This window comes from Anas platyrhynchos, chromosome 12 (genome assembly GCF_047663525.1).
Source record: "Anas platyrhynchos isolate ZD024472 breed Pekin duck chromosome 12, IASCAAS_PekinDuck_T2T, whole genome shotgun sequence".
Classification (NCBI taxonomy): domain Eukaryota; kingdom Metazoa; phylum Chordata; class Aves; order Anseriformes; family Anatidae; genus Anas; species Anas platyrhynchos.
In genome coordinates this window covers 14,015,145-14,031,316 of record NC_092598.1, presented here as the reverse complement: position 1 = coordinate 14,031,316, position 16,172 = coordinate 14,015,145, and the positions used below count along the sequence as shown (strand labels likewise).

Genomic DNA, 16,172 nt, shown 5'->3' with positions numbered 1-16,172 from the left:
CTGATTTTTAACCCAGCTGTCAAAGATTTATGACACACAGTGAGGTTAAACTTAAATAAATACTGATGTACAAATATAACTGATAAGAACTGAAAACCTGCCTAGATGTTCTTGGGCCTTTTGAGGCACATCCTCTCACTGGGGCATGCATAGCAGTTATAGGAGCAGATGTTTTATTTTTGCATGTTTATTGTACAGTTATCAGGTTTCAGGGAAATTATATTGATGAAGACTAGTGCCCAAAACTTCCTGCCTTTCTAGACATGTGCAGCAATATCAGACAAGTGAAGTGGAAAAACCTGAAGTATGTGTTTTGTTTACACAAAGGTAATTCTATCTTTTTCACTATGAATACTCGTATTTTCTGATTCAGCAGTGAATCATTTATCAAGACACGCAAAAAGTGAAAGGTGAATAAGCTAACTCGAACCAGCTTTCATTCTCCTGAAAATTAAAACCACATCAACAGTAAACACAAACAGGTTACATTTTTTTTTTGAACACCAGAAATCATTACTGCAAAGCCAACTTTGCTGCCTCTTAGCATCAGTTATGCAAAGGAGTCTATTAAAACAATTCATGAGAGTATTAGAGCTTCCTGTATCTAGTAGGAACATCACTACAGCATCCTGTAAGATACAGTGATTTTCTTTTTTTATTCTTAAACACATTGTAGGCAAGTTTGAAGCTTGCTAAAGAGAGCTTGCAACTCCTGAAAATATAGAAGTAAAAAAAAATGGTTCTTCACCATCAAATATTTAAGGGAAAGTATAGCAGATACATGCTTTGACAAATCAAACTGCATATCACAGATTTTAGACTTTATACTTGTCACATAGCTGAAGCAGTGCGTTAACATTCAATAGACTCCATTACTATAGCAACATGTGCTTGTTAGATCAGAGCTGATTTCATGCAGACACCTCCCATGCAGAAACAATGTGCTAACCCATTAATACAAATCTCCACAATTCAACAGGATTTTCATCTATTTTCTTGTATTGAGCAATAACATTAACTTTCTAAAAAGTATCTAGCTCAAGGTAAGCTCTCTGACCTGGATCTGTGCATCTTGCTCTTTACTAAAGCAATGTTCTGAGGCATTTAATGCAACTAGACACAGAAGAGGATGATCGTGGATACGAGTTTTTCATATGGGAATTTTTAAGTGAAATAATCAGATACTGACACCTAATTAGTGTTTATACAACAGTACAGAAACACTGGATATTATTCTGTTTCCACTGGGGTCAACAGAGACCCCCTTGTCCACCCCCCTTTATTTCAGCAAGAACAAAAGTTTGTTTAATTTTGACCTACAGTCACAGTCTTAAGACACTGAAGTAGTATTATGTTAATATACAGATGGATTAAGTGAGGGAGGGATGCAGAGCTAAGTGATTTGAGCATGTTTACATACAAATTGGCATGAGAAATACTGCTTTGCAGCTTTAAGTTATTAATACATTATTATTACTATATTTGCAATCATTTACATTTTCCTTATTATTTGATTAAAAGAAAAAAATGGCAATACAAAAATCTCAGTTACTGTGGCACACTATCCGGTTCCAGGAATTCATCACATGCACCTAAGCCTGGTTTTCCACTGCAGGATGCTGTGGTTTGGAACCTTTGCATATTTTTAGTTAGTCACATGTTGCTACATTCAAAAACGTACACAGATTGAAATATTAATGGCTCTAGAAAGTGTAAGTTAAGTTATACTCAATACTGCATTATTCATAATTTTAGATTTTACTTTCTTTTTCCTACCAAAGTTAGCTCATTCCTTTACTGCAGGACAGAGAGAGAACTATGGCTCAGAAACACAACAGTATCTTCAAAAGTTGCTAGAATCAACTTATACATACTTGTTTATTTTGTAGAATAATCTCTGTTAGTAGAGCAGATTACTCAAAGGACCAGGTCATTTCTAACAATTTATGGAATAAAAGCTTCCTGCAGTTAGAGTTCTTTAAATTTATCCCATACAGCATCTAGTTTACAATGACATTAAGATTCAAAAAATTATGCTGATTTATTACCGATCTTCAAACATGAATAGTTACTGTTGTTTGTTTGAAATAAAGCATCCTTAAAAAATTATCCTTCTTGCAAATACAGTTAAATACTTGTTACTATGTTCAAACCTCTTTGGTGGGCTCAAAAAAACTCCCTGTAGCATTTTTGCTGAAAGACTTATCTATGCATCAGGTTAAGTCACTAGCAATACACATTTCTTATGAGACACTTACACAGACACATATCCCACAGAGAACAGCAAACGAGGTAACTTAGTAAGTTATAGTAGGCTCTTTTCACTTTATATAAAGTGGCACAACTCATTTTATTGTTACTTATTGATATAAAGACTCATGATATGCTTAGATTCCGAATGACTTAAAATATTTTACAATGTTTATTCATATCAGGTAGTTTGCAGAGTCTGGTGAGTATTGGTTGCTCGGGGCAATATGAAAGCAAAAAGGTTCTAGTGAGATGACTGTAATTTTCCACATCCAATGTTTTCTGGATTCTTTTCAATAAAACCTGCCAGCCACATCATTTTTTTTTTAAAGTGAGGCATTAGACAGGTGTAGAATTCAAACTAACCATGCTCTTTAATCACAGTTGACTTTTAAAAAAAATCTAAGCTGTTATTTAGAACAGTAATTCCTCATACATTTCAATTTGTAGCCCAATTGCAATTAGGTTTGTAACCATGAATAAATTAAAATCTGTTGGATTTATGAATATAAAAGTATGTTCACTGTATTCTTTCATCTTGGAAACAAGTTTTTATGAGACGAATCTCATACCATAGTCAACGTGCTTTTTAGAAATGTGAAGTTACCTTGAAACGTCAAGTTATCTTGAAAATGCTTTGCAACACATCAATCACCACTTCTTCCTTTATTCATAACTCTGATACACTCCACCTCATGTTTTCTTTTTCTTGGTCAATGTCTAAAAAATGAACATATGTACAGTTAAAAAAAAAACAACAAAAAACACAACAACACAACCATCACCACATAATGCTCTTGACTCACGTAAATTTTTTTCCTCAAAAATAGAAATTCATGAAAAAATTATTAACTCACTACTTCAAGAAAAGCACCCAGATAGAGAATAGTATTGCACCAGCATTATTAAGTACTACAGCTAGTGTGGCTGGCATTAAAAAGTGGTGGTTAGAACCAGTCTAAAGCTGCATTTTGGAAAATATGTCAGAACAACAAAAAATCAGAGCTAAGAAAATGACAGGAAATATGCATCTACTGCATCCCCCAGCAACGAAGCTAGATCACATACACCTAAAGCATCTTCAGCAGTTACTTATATGATTTTTTTTTTTAAGGTCTCTATCAATAGGGATTCCAGTTCTTTCAAGAGCCTAATGTTTAGTTACAAAGAAAGAAGCAGCCTTATACCCAACCCATAGCTATCTGCTACAAAAGTACACAGAACTCTATCTTCTCTGCAGTAGATATATGAAAACAATTTATCACCCTTGCCTGGTACATACCGAAAGAATGTTACCACATCATCTGAAGCTTGAAGCAAAGAACAATTGATTCCTATTCTTGCTAGTTTTCTTTGTGAGAGTGCAGTTTCTTAAATGATACTGATGACAGCAGGAGGGAAAAGAGTAACAGCAGTACTAGTCACGAAGCCATTTAATCTGCTAAATATGTATTAGCATGACTGCTATCAATCATAACAGTCAGCACTGATTAGATGCAGAAAGCCCTAATAAACTCATATATACTGTGATTTTGTAATTTTACCCTATCTTTCTACAAATGTAATACCATGTACATTTCAAAGTACTGTAAGGAGTATAGAGCATTTAAAACATCCAAAACTGTTATTTAAGATCACATACAAGGCAAGAAATTGAAAAGCCACATTAAAGATTAGTTGATTACTCCCCTGATTCACCTGGGAGAAAATAACTTTTTATTTTTATTTTTTTTTTTTCCCCCCTCTGCAGCCGCTGAAAAACAACTGTCTGTTTTGCATGGTAAAACTGAGAATTAGCAGAAACAAGCTGTTTCTGGGCAGCTGCTACACTTGCAGGAAAACACTCAGCTTTTTGAATGAGCTGGAAAAAGATGTAAAACTACAGCTGCACTGTATTCAAGTGAATTCAAGTATGAGGTGGCTGCAGCATACAACATTTCCCATAAATATACGAAGGAAAGAGAGCTGAAAGCTGGTATAATTCCCCCCCCCCCCCCCCAACATACTGTGTATATTATTTTATTACTTCTTATTTGCTGATTTTGCACCCTAGTATTTGGACCAGGAATTGTTAAACACACTTGTATTTGCAGTAACACCAGACCCTCTCATCAGAATTCTGCTTCCAAAATCTAGTCGCTGTAATTACCTTTTAAAATACCCAATTTAACTCTCTCGACTAGGTACAATGACAAAGGTCTCTATACCTACCATAGAGAGAACCATGATTAGATTATTTAGAAGTAAACATAATTATAACGTTTACAAGGCATGATCACAGAACAGCTTAGTCCTCCATTAAAGCAATCCAATGTGCGGAACAATGTGTCGCAACATTTACTCTCAGATGTAGCTTATACCTATACAAGTTATATGTAAATTTTTAAAACAGGAAGAATTTCAGGTTTTCAGTACGTAATCTACTTCTACAGAATACCACTTCTTTTCAAAAATATGTTTCAAAAATATTTCAAAATATATAAAATTAACCTATAGTTTTAGATCTTCCAACATTAAGGTCCGTGGTATTACTTCAGTGCATTTCTGCATTAAACTATAGAACACACTTATTTGGGGGTGAGAAAAGATTCCAACCAAGTGTCCTGCACTCCAAAAGCTACTTACAGTATGCAATCCAAATACCCACATAACATGTGTGCGTGTTTATTCAGATGATGGAAGTACGTACACACACACAAATGTAAATGTAACTTGCTATACTTCTGCACCTAGGCTATAATAGGATAGCAATGTTGCCATGGGAACAGGTTCCCAACGGGAGTAGATCAGTAAGCGATGACACATGACAAGCAGCACATTTCTGGATCCTTTCTGTATGTTGTGCCAGGGTGGATAGCAAACACGTCAGTGCTTAAGGCTACCTGACCTACAATGAGATTCCATTGATCATTTTGCATTACACTTGAAGGCTTCTATAAAGCACTACTTGCTCCCAGTACAGCCTTCCAGGTGTGTACGAACTCTTCTCCCTCATCTTTATATTTACCTTTCATCCATAGTCTCCTGCCTTATTATCAAGTCCTCCCTTTTTGCTTTGTTTTCCCATAAGGGTACTTACAATGCTCATACATTCTTTCCGTCCACAGAAATTCCTCCTTTTCTTCTCTTTATGTGTAAGATTTTTTCAGGACCAATCCCCCTTTGTGCATCATGCAACCTACCTTTCCTCCTAGTGTTGTCCCCTGACAAAACACACAGCACTACACATGGCTCCTCCAATGAGGAGACCTACATACATGCAGAGCCACAGCAGTAACACTGGAGCAGTATTTTCATTCAACAAAACTGAATGCGGATCTTTTCCTCCCATCTCCTCATGTACTTCTCCCAACAAAAGGGCATCTACAGACAAAGTGAGACTGGGTATTTGAAGAAGATAACCTAATGCAAGTTTGGTTTGGGATACATTTATATCTATTATTAACTAGTTCTGTCAGCTCAATTTGTGTGTCAATTGAAAAAAAAAAGTGAAAATCTGCCCTGGACACCATCCCAAACCCTTAAAACATGCATTTACTGAAGGCTGTAGACAAGGCTTCAGCCTTCTTAGCAGCATATTACAAAGCTATATTCAACACTATACATTTTTCCAAATAGATACCATCACTGCTTCTTGTCCTATACACTAAATGAACTATAGCAAAATGAGGTACGTTTTCATTTGTTCTTTCAAAAATCCTCAACAGATCCTTTCCACATTTTTTTCCCCACTGTGTGTGGTAGCAGGTATTTTTACATAAACTGATATGACTTAACCTTTACATCCTAGTATAGTGTTTCAAAAGCTTACATCCCCATAGGCTTTTAAACTGAAAGGTACACAGACACACAAGACGTTAATAGCTAAAACACAGCACCAGTGCAGCAGTGTTAGAGAAATCTGCTTGCTCAATTCCTTCTTTTTATATGTCCGTTAACATTTTACTATAGACTTCTGTAGGTCTTGACATAAGAGATTTCATGCCTTTTTTTTTTTTTCTTTTGAAGACTCAATATGTATTGAAGAAGTCTGTAAACTACTAACTTGCAGGAATAGCATTCTGTCCTCAGGTCTAGAAGCCTTACTGTGCACTGCTGGACATACCAAACCATTAGTCAGGCATTGGCAGTGTCAAGAAAACTTCAGCTGAACTGGAAGGCAATATATGCAGTTGAGTTTTACTTTTCCAGTTTTCTGATTACTTCTTGTTCCATGATTATTTCTCTGCATCAACGTTTGCAGGAATTTCTAAGTCAAATATAGAATTTGTAAATTGCCAGCAGTTCAAGTTCCATCTGGGATCTGAACAGTCAAGCTGAGCTCCGTCTGCTCCACACTATGCTTACACTGCCATTACCAATAAATATTGTGAAATTAAAATTCTACAGACAGATTTCCTAATGATGTACAGGCAGAACAGAACAATTTGCTCTTTCACACTTCTACTATTATTCCAATTATAAATCTCATAAAAACTAATTTTGTAAGGTCATTTTTAAGTCTCAGTGAAGCAAAATTACACTGAGATTACTAAATTCAAATGCATACACAATAATTATTTAATAACTCTGAGTATAATGGCATGTCTATAGGAATATCCACTGAACAGGCACATAAGAGTATTGGTAGAGTGATAGCCACCAGTATTTATGATTCACTTTTTGGCTTTGTACTATGAAGCAAATAATAGCTTCTGGAAAGTTGTCCCTGCAGTTTGCAAAATTCACTTTTCTATGACTTAGGGGGACAGTAATGCAGTGGCCCCTAGCTAGACTGGAGTACGTTACAAGTGAAACAGCCTTCCGCTGTGAGGAAGCGTCAAATTCTTTTTATTAAACAGAGGTAAAGTTGATGCCTCCCAACAAGGTCAGCACTACCTTCAGCCTAAAATTATGAAGGATCTAAACAGTCACATCTGATATCCACATACCCACATTCAGCTGTGGTCAAAAGTCTACTAATGGGTATAGCTTTTTCCACAAACTCCAGCACAGTTTACAGAAATCCAGAAGACAACTTATTTTTTTTTTCCCCACAAAATTTATCACGTGACAAGAGTTACACTGTTTACGCTTAACACGTTCAATTAACAGAAAAAGCAAGATCTGCAGTTTTCTACTGCATTTTAAGTGACATTCATTTTCAAATAAAATAGAGAAATGAAATGCATTTTTGTAAGAGATACCATTTAATCTTTTTTCATTTATACTCTAGTACTTCAGCTGCTGCTAACTCGTAAATATAGTGATGCTGAAGTTTGCCATCATAGTAAGATTTCTCAGTGTAAGAGTCGTTTCCTTTCTCCAACTATACTCAAGATAAAGTTATATTTGTCTGACAAGTACTTTAAATAGTTCCCATTTCACATTGAGATGGGTGCCAGACCACAAACCAAGCTGCTTCTACACTGCTTCTCCTGGAACTGTTAAAAAAAACTAGGCTAATTTAGAAAAAAATGATGCAACACAGGAAAAAGAAAACATCAGAAAGGCAAAGAACTTGGACATACAGAGTTTCCTCATATCTCCCTGCTTGTTTTGATAAATAAAATGTCATATCCTCGTGTCAGTTATCATGTGAGGAGGGGAAAAAATAACAGGTATTACTGAAAAATCAGTTTAAAGGACTCAAGCACCAAACAGCTTTTAAGGATGTTCCAAGATGCTAACAGCCTGACATACCTGTCTACCTATGAAAATAGGGAATGTCCTTTCCTGCTATGAATTCAGATTCTTTGAAAAGTGGTTTTTTTTTTTTTTTTCTTCTGAAGTATATATTTGCAAAGCAGCAAGACTTTTTTTAAGATTTTTTTGAAAGCTTTTTAATTTATGAATCTTAACAGTTGCCTCAGAAGCTCATATGAATGAAAAGTAGTTTTCAACCTAGAGTCTAGCTTAACATTACTTGCACACTGGAGCTGCCCTTAGAATAAAAATGGAGGGATTTAGAAAGAAGATTCTCTTTTCTTTTCAAGGAAACAAGATTTATAAGATGGAGGTAACTGGGGAGTGTTTCCAAGTTTATTCAGAATTTCAAAACTACTGCAGAACATGGGGGTATATTTAAATCCATCTGTTTTGAATATGTCAATCTGTAATCTCCTCAACCTGTTACCATTGTTATTTATAACTGAAAATTCTATGTAATTTGAAATGGATGCTTATCAAATTACTATTTTTTAAAATAAAAATTCATGATGTGGGTAGGTGACAAAAATCTGTACGTTACTCATTTACTGACCACTTTTGAGGATACATGGCATAGCATGCAATAATGGAAAAGACACTTCATGACTCTGATTCAGCAAATAAAATGATTTTTAAAAAAATTACTGAAATAGGACTCCTGAAATCTTATATTTGAATGAATTTTGCTTTTGGTTCTATCCCCCAGTTGAGATGTAAGCATGTCCCTCAATTTCTATTACCTTAATCAGAGAGAATCAATTCATCTGCTCAATTTGCTCTCAAGTATGAAAAGTTAATTTCCAAACATTGGAATAATATTTTGGACATTCAAGAAAATTCCATTCAACAAATAAAGGAAATAAAATTGCTCACTATGGCACTATTAGCCTTAGTTTTTCAAATTTTTGAAAAAGACAAATACAGGAGCTTTTTTTTTTTTTCTTTTCCCTCAGAACACACTTTCTAAACAAGTCTCACCTCTGTATGACAGAGTAAGAGTAAGTCAGTATTGTCATATTCGGCTTATTACAAGGGTATTCCTCTGCATTATTTAACATTTTCTATGACCACTCCCCAGAAAATCTCTGGGGTTATTTAATTTTTTTCCTTACTGTATTAGATGCATTTAGAATCAATTAGAAAACTGCTTCTTTCTACAATTTATCTTTTGTAAATATAACATAAATCTTGCACTCTTACAAAGGACAGTGCAGGTATCAACACCACCTGAGGCATAGACATCGAACTGCACTGTTGTACATGGGAAGAGTTTGTGAACATACAGGTATCCACAAACAACAAGTTACTGAACAGAGTACTAGATGGAAAATACTGAAGAGAAATAAACATTGTCTCTCTGCTCCACTGTAAATACACAGTATGTCCTGAGCAATTAATATTTCTGAAAGTTAGTACTAACTATCAAGCGTACCGTTGAGAAAACTAGTGTAATAATTTTGCAGTGTTTTGCTGCTTTTTGGGGACTTAACACTAGATGGCATATCACACCACAAAATGTGTAACAAAGTATAAGCAGATGTACTAGACCAGACTTGTCATTTAAAGAGCTCCTTATACCAACAGAATAAAACTTCCATATCTACTCCTTCTCTTATTTTTTATAAGGTATGCTTCAATTGTGTTTTTCACCTGTGGCTGAAGGGTACAGAGGCAATACAATACACTAGGTCAGTTTCTGAAAAAGGTCCTTGAAGAATAAGTTTCATACAATATTCACACATTTCTCTTCAGCTTACTACTGAATGAATTCTACCGGGTTTTATCATGGATTAAACATCTACTACATAAGCTGATACTAAAATATAGGTCGATATCCACAGGAGAGTCATACGTTTAAAGTTATGCTTTGCCTTCACAACTTCTCCCAAAATAATACCACTGTGCTATAGTTTTACTGCTGATGTATCCCTATATAAAACACTATTTTAACTCAGCTTATAACATTGAACGTAATTATGAAGTTGGGAACTCAGAACTGATAGCTACACAGTGCTTTTTTCATACTAAAAATAAGACCATAACGTTAAGCTGTAGTTCTCCAGATTTTTTTTTTTTTCATAAATACCGTAAGGTTGCTTACAGACCAAATGAACCACAAAGCTCAGAAGCTAAGCATGCATTATTTTCAACTGATGCTGCAACCAATTCATGTAATGTAAGTTTTCATATACTTACTATCGGTAAAGGCGTGCAAACCAAGTAAAATGTTGTATAAATTAGAAGCACATTAATTTTGGCACACTAAGTAAGTTTTTGACTTTATTAAATAGAAAACACATCAGAAACTATCTGTATTTAATGAACCTGTAATAAACATATTGTTTTCCTCACTTACAGCAATAGAATTTTTTCTAAAGATATTTATTATTTAAGAGGGATTTTACTACAGTGGAGCTACTTCCCTCATACCTCACATGACTTGGTCTTAATTTTTTGATTCTGCAAGAACCTTTTCCTTAAAATAAAACTGCTGGTAGAATTCCTATATTTTTTTTTGTGTGTGTGTATGTGTGAGATAGCCAGTTATCAAAGAATTTACACAAAGATAAGCCTTCATCCTATCACTCAGCCTTCATTCACAAGCTTCTCCCACAGTCCTTGACAGAACAGCTGGATTTCATGAATATGGCAAAAAAAAAAAACAACATAATAATGAACTCTGGTTTAAGGATATATTAATAACTATTTTTACTTTACCATGAGTAGTCCTTAGCCATTCTCAAGCCTGTTTTATGCTCCAGGCAAGACTACCATGCCAAACAATGTAGGTAAGGAAGAGAGTTAAGGGTTCAACTTAACTAGCATTATGTAGAACTTCAACATCAGTCCAACAAGATATCAATATCCTTTCAAAGTTCAGAATTCATAGACTACAAACCCACTAAGATCTACTCAAACACTTTGATATCTTACTGTACCTTGTCCTTTACACGATTCATATTTCTGTATGCTATACCATTGAATCTGCAGTGCAGGATACAATTTAGGTATTCAAGCATCTATCTAAGAAATGTTATGATCAGATGTATCCATTAAATGCATCAGATGTATCATGAGAGACACACAGTGATTTCCTCTACCAAATTATCATCTGATGCAAACTCCTTAACTAACTGGTCTCTTCTAACCTTCTTTCTCCATGAAAGAGCTGAGATTTCACCTAAAAATGCAAATTTATTTGTGCAGTTATACTCCAGACGTTGTGGCTGTGCACTGCAAGCATAACTTTTAACAGTAACTTTTTCAAATCACAATGGTTCCTATGGTGAAAGCTTTACTGCTCAAGATTTGGAGCTTTCTAGGCAACCAGTATGTTTTATTCACAAGGCAACCACTAAGTGTATTTTTAGATCTCTAAATAAATATCTATGATTCACCTACGTATTGTATTTGTGATACATGCTTGCATCACAAAAATTTTAAATTAGACCTGTATTTCATATGATCTGCAACAGCTTGGAATCATTAAAGCAGGAATCTAGCGGGTGGAGTATTTTTAAGCTACGCTGGTGTCTGATGTGTGAATCCTGCAATAAAATGCAGGATAATCCTGACTAAGAATTTACATGTATTTGTTTTAAAAATCTACCCCAAGGAATAAAAGAGAGTCACTCTCCTTTCAAAATGGGCACAGGATCAAGATCCAGTCAGTAGAAAACAATCCTTACAGATGCCTTCATATAAAGTCAAGGAAATGAGATTCGGGATATAAAACAAAATGTAACTTTTTTTCCAGAGAATAAGAATAAATTTTGAGAGCTCAATTCCATGTAAACTGAGATTGAAGCCTAAAATGTTTTAAATAACATTGTAATTGCAAGAGAGAGAAGTTATATTGTTGCCATGACTGCCTTCCAATGCCTTTATATGCCTTCATTTCTTTATACTTAATTGTAACTCTGAACTAACTCTGAATTTATCTGTGTTACTGCCATATCAGCCATTTTTCTTCAGAAGTCTATTCTTCTTAATCTTCTACACTGGTAAAGCCTGATAATCTTGTTATAATAAATCTCACTGATCAACATTTCAATTCAACATTTTACTCTTTTCCAGCCTGGTTTTTAACATGTACTTTAACACCTCCATTTGCTATGCAAAAATAACTGTGGTTAAACAATTACAGCTCTATTGATTTACCTAGCTTGTTTTTTCTTCTCTCTGGGTAGTTACGCAGCCAAGGCTCTAGCTGTATAAAAGTTTTCTCCACTAACATAGGCAAAAAAATAAGCCCATGGTGTTCAAAGTACAGTTAGGCAACCAACATGCTAACCATAGCTATTTTGGTAGCAGCAGCATCTTACAGAGACGTAAACTCCGCAAACATAATGTGGTTAAAATTGTATCACTCAAGGAGGTCAGACAGTCAAGAATAACTTACCCTCAAACACAATAATCAGGCTTGTATTTGATGTTGAAATTACAGGTGGTTTTGCATTGCAACCAACTTTGTGGCAAACAGAAAATACAGGCTTTTCCCCTCCAATACACACATGCTGATTTATGTTGTTTTGGAATAAGGGTTTTCCTATGTATTTAAAACAAAATGATTCCTTATTAAAGTGTACCAAGACTTTGAAATGACAAAGCAGTAGCTGGGATAATGTCATCTAAAGACAACCTTACTCCTGTCATACTTCTGTGGCTATAACCAGTGTAATCACTTGAGTTCCACTATTTTTAAAGAAAGATGCTTGGTTTGTACTACCCATTTCCAACATAATTACACCTTTGTTCAGACAGATTAGTGTAGGCTATTTTCCCCTTGTAAAATAAAAGGCAAAATGGAATTTTTGAGGACTGGTCAGGTTCTTCATGAGTATCTGATGCTTAAAAGGTTATTAATGGAAGAGCAACGTTCGCTGTTGTGTCGTCACAGTGTTACAGTGCTTTTAGCATATTTTACATATAAATCATGTTTCAATTGTAGCTTTATGTCCTAGGATTGCTTACAAGAAATCATGAATAAATAATAGTTATTAGGGAGATCTACCTCTAATCTTAGCAAGCATCCATAAGGAGCCATACATATGGCTCCATAAACTGACAGCAGTCACTCAGTTTGGGACGTCTTCATTTTACTTGTGTTATTCTAGTTAGTGATCAAGTTAAATGTATAGCACTGTGACAGTATCATGAAGCATGAAATCTAAGGATGCAGAAAGATTCAGAAATAAAACCATAGCCCTGGGTTACTGACACACTCCTCTACTGTAAGGACAGCAGTCTAGATTTAGAGAATAACTACTGTTAACTGTTCTAAGGTCGCTACAGTATCCTACAGTGCAACCGTATGTGCGAACTTTAAATAGCTAAGAACAAAGAACATGAAATCAAGCATGACCAACTGAAAAACAGACTTTCAAATATCACCGAAATTGTGTGCTTTGTACTTCACCGTTTCAAGCCCAGATTTTCAGCCTTCTGTTAGCAATCAAAGTATACAATTATATGGGGAGATTTCTCAAAGAAGTCAACAGTTTCCATTTAGGATAGAAAAAAAAGTAGCTACATTTCCTAAAGTGCTGATCAACCAGCAAGTACAAATCAGTTTAAGCATTTTAAAAAAAACACTGTTTAAGTTCAGGGTCTAAACATGAATTAAGCTATTATGAAATATGCTCCTTGATGCAGTGTGGAGAATAGCTAACTTAATATATTTTCCTTTAAAACAGTTGCAAAAAACAAACAAACAAACAAAAAAACAGGACTAATTTCAGCAAGTAGTCATCTCGTCTCTTACTGCAACTACTGTATTGCAATCCCTGTACTGCACTACATTATTTGTAGCAACAAAAGCCCTACAGATTTGCCAACTTAAAAACAGAGATTTGTGGCATGCAAATTACATGCAATCATTACTTTGCACCCTTAATAAAATACTAGTTAGCTAAAAAGCTGGTGGATTTATTCTGACAATGCTGATTTATGACTTACATTTTCAATATAAAGGGTGTATTTCTCTTTAACATTCCAAGTGTATAAATCAGCAAAAAGCAAAAGCTAGAAAGTTGAATCACAGCGCAAAGCTGATTAATGAGGGAATAAAAGAAGGCAATGTACTTGACTGGTGAGGAACCTGTTCACAGTAGTAGAATGATTTTCATTGAATAAACTCCAGTTGAACAAAGCTGACATGCCTGAAGTCTTTTCTTTTCTAATAATTAAGTAATCCTTCTTTGCAAAATGCTATGGAACCAAAGAGCAGATCTTAGGTGAATATATTTTCAGCAGGTATATGCATGAACAGATGAACAAACAGTATTTGGACTGTACAGGAATATGGAGAAAATGAGCTCCTAACCAGCCTTTTGCTATATCACATCCTAGGGATAATGCTGCCCTGAAAATTTTGTCTAGATCAAAGTATCTCAAACTCGTGGCATTAGTTCAAGCTTCCTACCATGCTGAAGCTTCTTACTATCCTATGCTGAACAACACAGTTTTAATTTCAACAGGTCTCCTCTATCCTATACAAATTTATTGTAGTCTTCTAAAGAAATAAAACCAGGAGCAGATAGTTGCTATCACTCAAGAGTATACTCCATGCAGCTATAAAATTACTATTTGCTTTTAGTGTGCTTCAGTTTAACGTTACAAATGGCGTTCTTGATTTCTGCACGCATTGCAGACTATGTATTTAAAACACATTATACCCTCGCACTAAAGAATAATTTGTTCTCCTTTCTTGTAAAATAAATTCAAACTAAAGTACATTGTTATTAGGAATGTCTAGAAAAGTAGAATGTGCAGATCTAGAACTTTAAAGCACTCTTTTCCTATTTAGGTTATTCACAGTAAGTTAAAAAAAATTCACTAAGGAATTTGCTGAACAAGAATTTTATGGCAACATTAGAGAATTTAGTCATTTTTTTGGAAAGTTTCCATTATCCAGACTTTCTGCAGTATGACAAGCTAGCAGTTCAGTTCTGAGACAGGGTGTTGCTTATTACAATCAGGAAGGATTAAAAGAACTATGCAAGGCTCTCTGCTGGGCACTGTGGATGTTCACAGACTGAATACTGGCCTAGAAACAGAAGAAAAATCAAAGCTAACACTTCATATCACAATGAGCAAACTGCCAATACCTTTTCAAAAACAGATGTCTGTGAACTCCCTTAGTTTATAACAGCATGCAGTAGCAGCAGAGGATGGGAACACTGAAGAAAGGAAGTCAGACTGGATTTCAGTTGATTGCAAATTGAGTTCATTGGCAATAGTAGAGATCTGGGATTTTCATTCTGCATAGCAAAAATTTTCTAGTAACTCTCTCTTAAGGTTTAAGTATAGAAAATCCATTAGCTAAGGAAGAAAGATATCTAGGTGCCATAAATGCCCAGTATCATCTTATCCTCCGCAAAACGCAAATGAATAAATTTAAATATAAAATACCAGAAGGATAGTTTACTTAAACATATGTCAAATATGACAGGCTTAACTGCATAGCATATGCCATGAAGACATCCTTTGCATTCATACGCATGTGCAAGTAGTGTGATATTTTGTTTTTACATCAAATTAATATTTTTAAAGGATGTTGCAGAAATGGTGGAGTAAGGCTGAAAATTCAGATTATTAATTAGTATTTGGCATTCTCATTACTTACCATTTAAAAATGTTTACTGCTTTTATAGGTCTTTAAATACAATTTAAAGAATAGAAGGCAGAACTGTAGATAAACAAAGTTACCAGGGAGATTTATAAATGGCATCTATTTTAAAAAATCCTGCCAGAACAAAGCTAACCTAGCCTTCATCTGAAATTCATGTTTAAAACCACAGAATGGAAACTTCCAGTTAGATTGAAAGCCATGATATCCCATGGCTACTGGGACTCAAAGGAGGCTGTAAATCTCTACTCCTACATGTACATTTTAGAAGTTGGCACAGCTGTCTTGCATATAGACTTCCCCTCCTACACTTTGAGAAACAGGAACCACAATCTTGCACTTTATTTACTGAACTTTCACTGTACTTACTCATCACTGAAGGCTGTTGTTACAGACTCTCCCTGCACAGGTCCATGCCAAAAGGCAGAACTATTTATGAACCTTCATAGAAGCAGAGGTCAAACAGGGATACCAAAAGGAATTCAAGGTGTCTCAGAATTCATGATTTTAAGCAGAATTTATTAGACAGGCTGGTAAACATACTGTGTATGTTAGTCCTACATGATCACATCCAGCAGAATAAAATAAGCTGTGATTCATTCAC

General features: G+C 35.0%; 1 long non-coding RNA gene across 6 annotated transcripts in view; it reads right to left on the bottom strand.

The window, feature by feature from the left end:
• Window positions 1–16,172, bottom strand: part of LOC106019018 (uncharacterized) — a 142,068-nt gene that overhangs the window by 84,686 nt on the left and 41,210 nt on the right. For all 6 annotated transcript variants that reach the window (XR_011812245.1, XR_011812246.1, XR_011812244.1 and 3 more), the window contains one exon: window positions 2,858–2,970. This is a non-coding gene — a long non-coding RNA (uncharacterized lncRNA). The remainder of the gene's footprint in view (window positions 1–2,857; window positions 2,971–16,172) is intronic.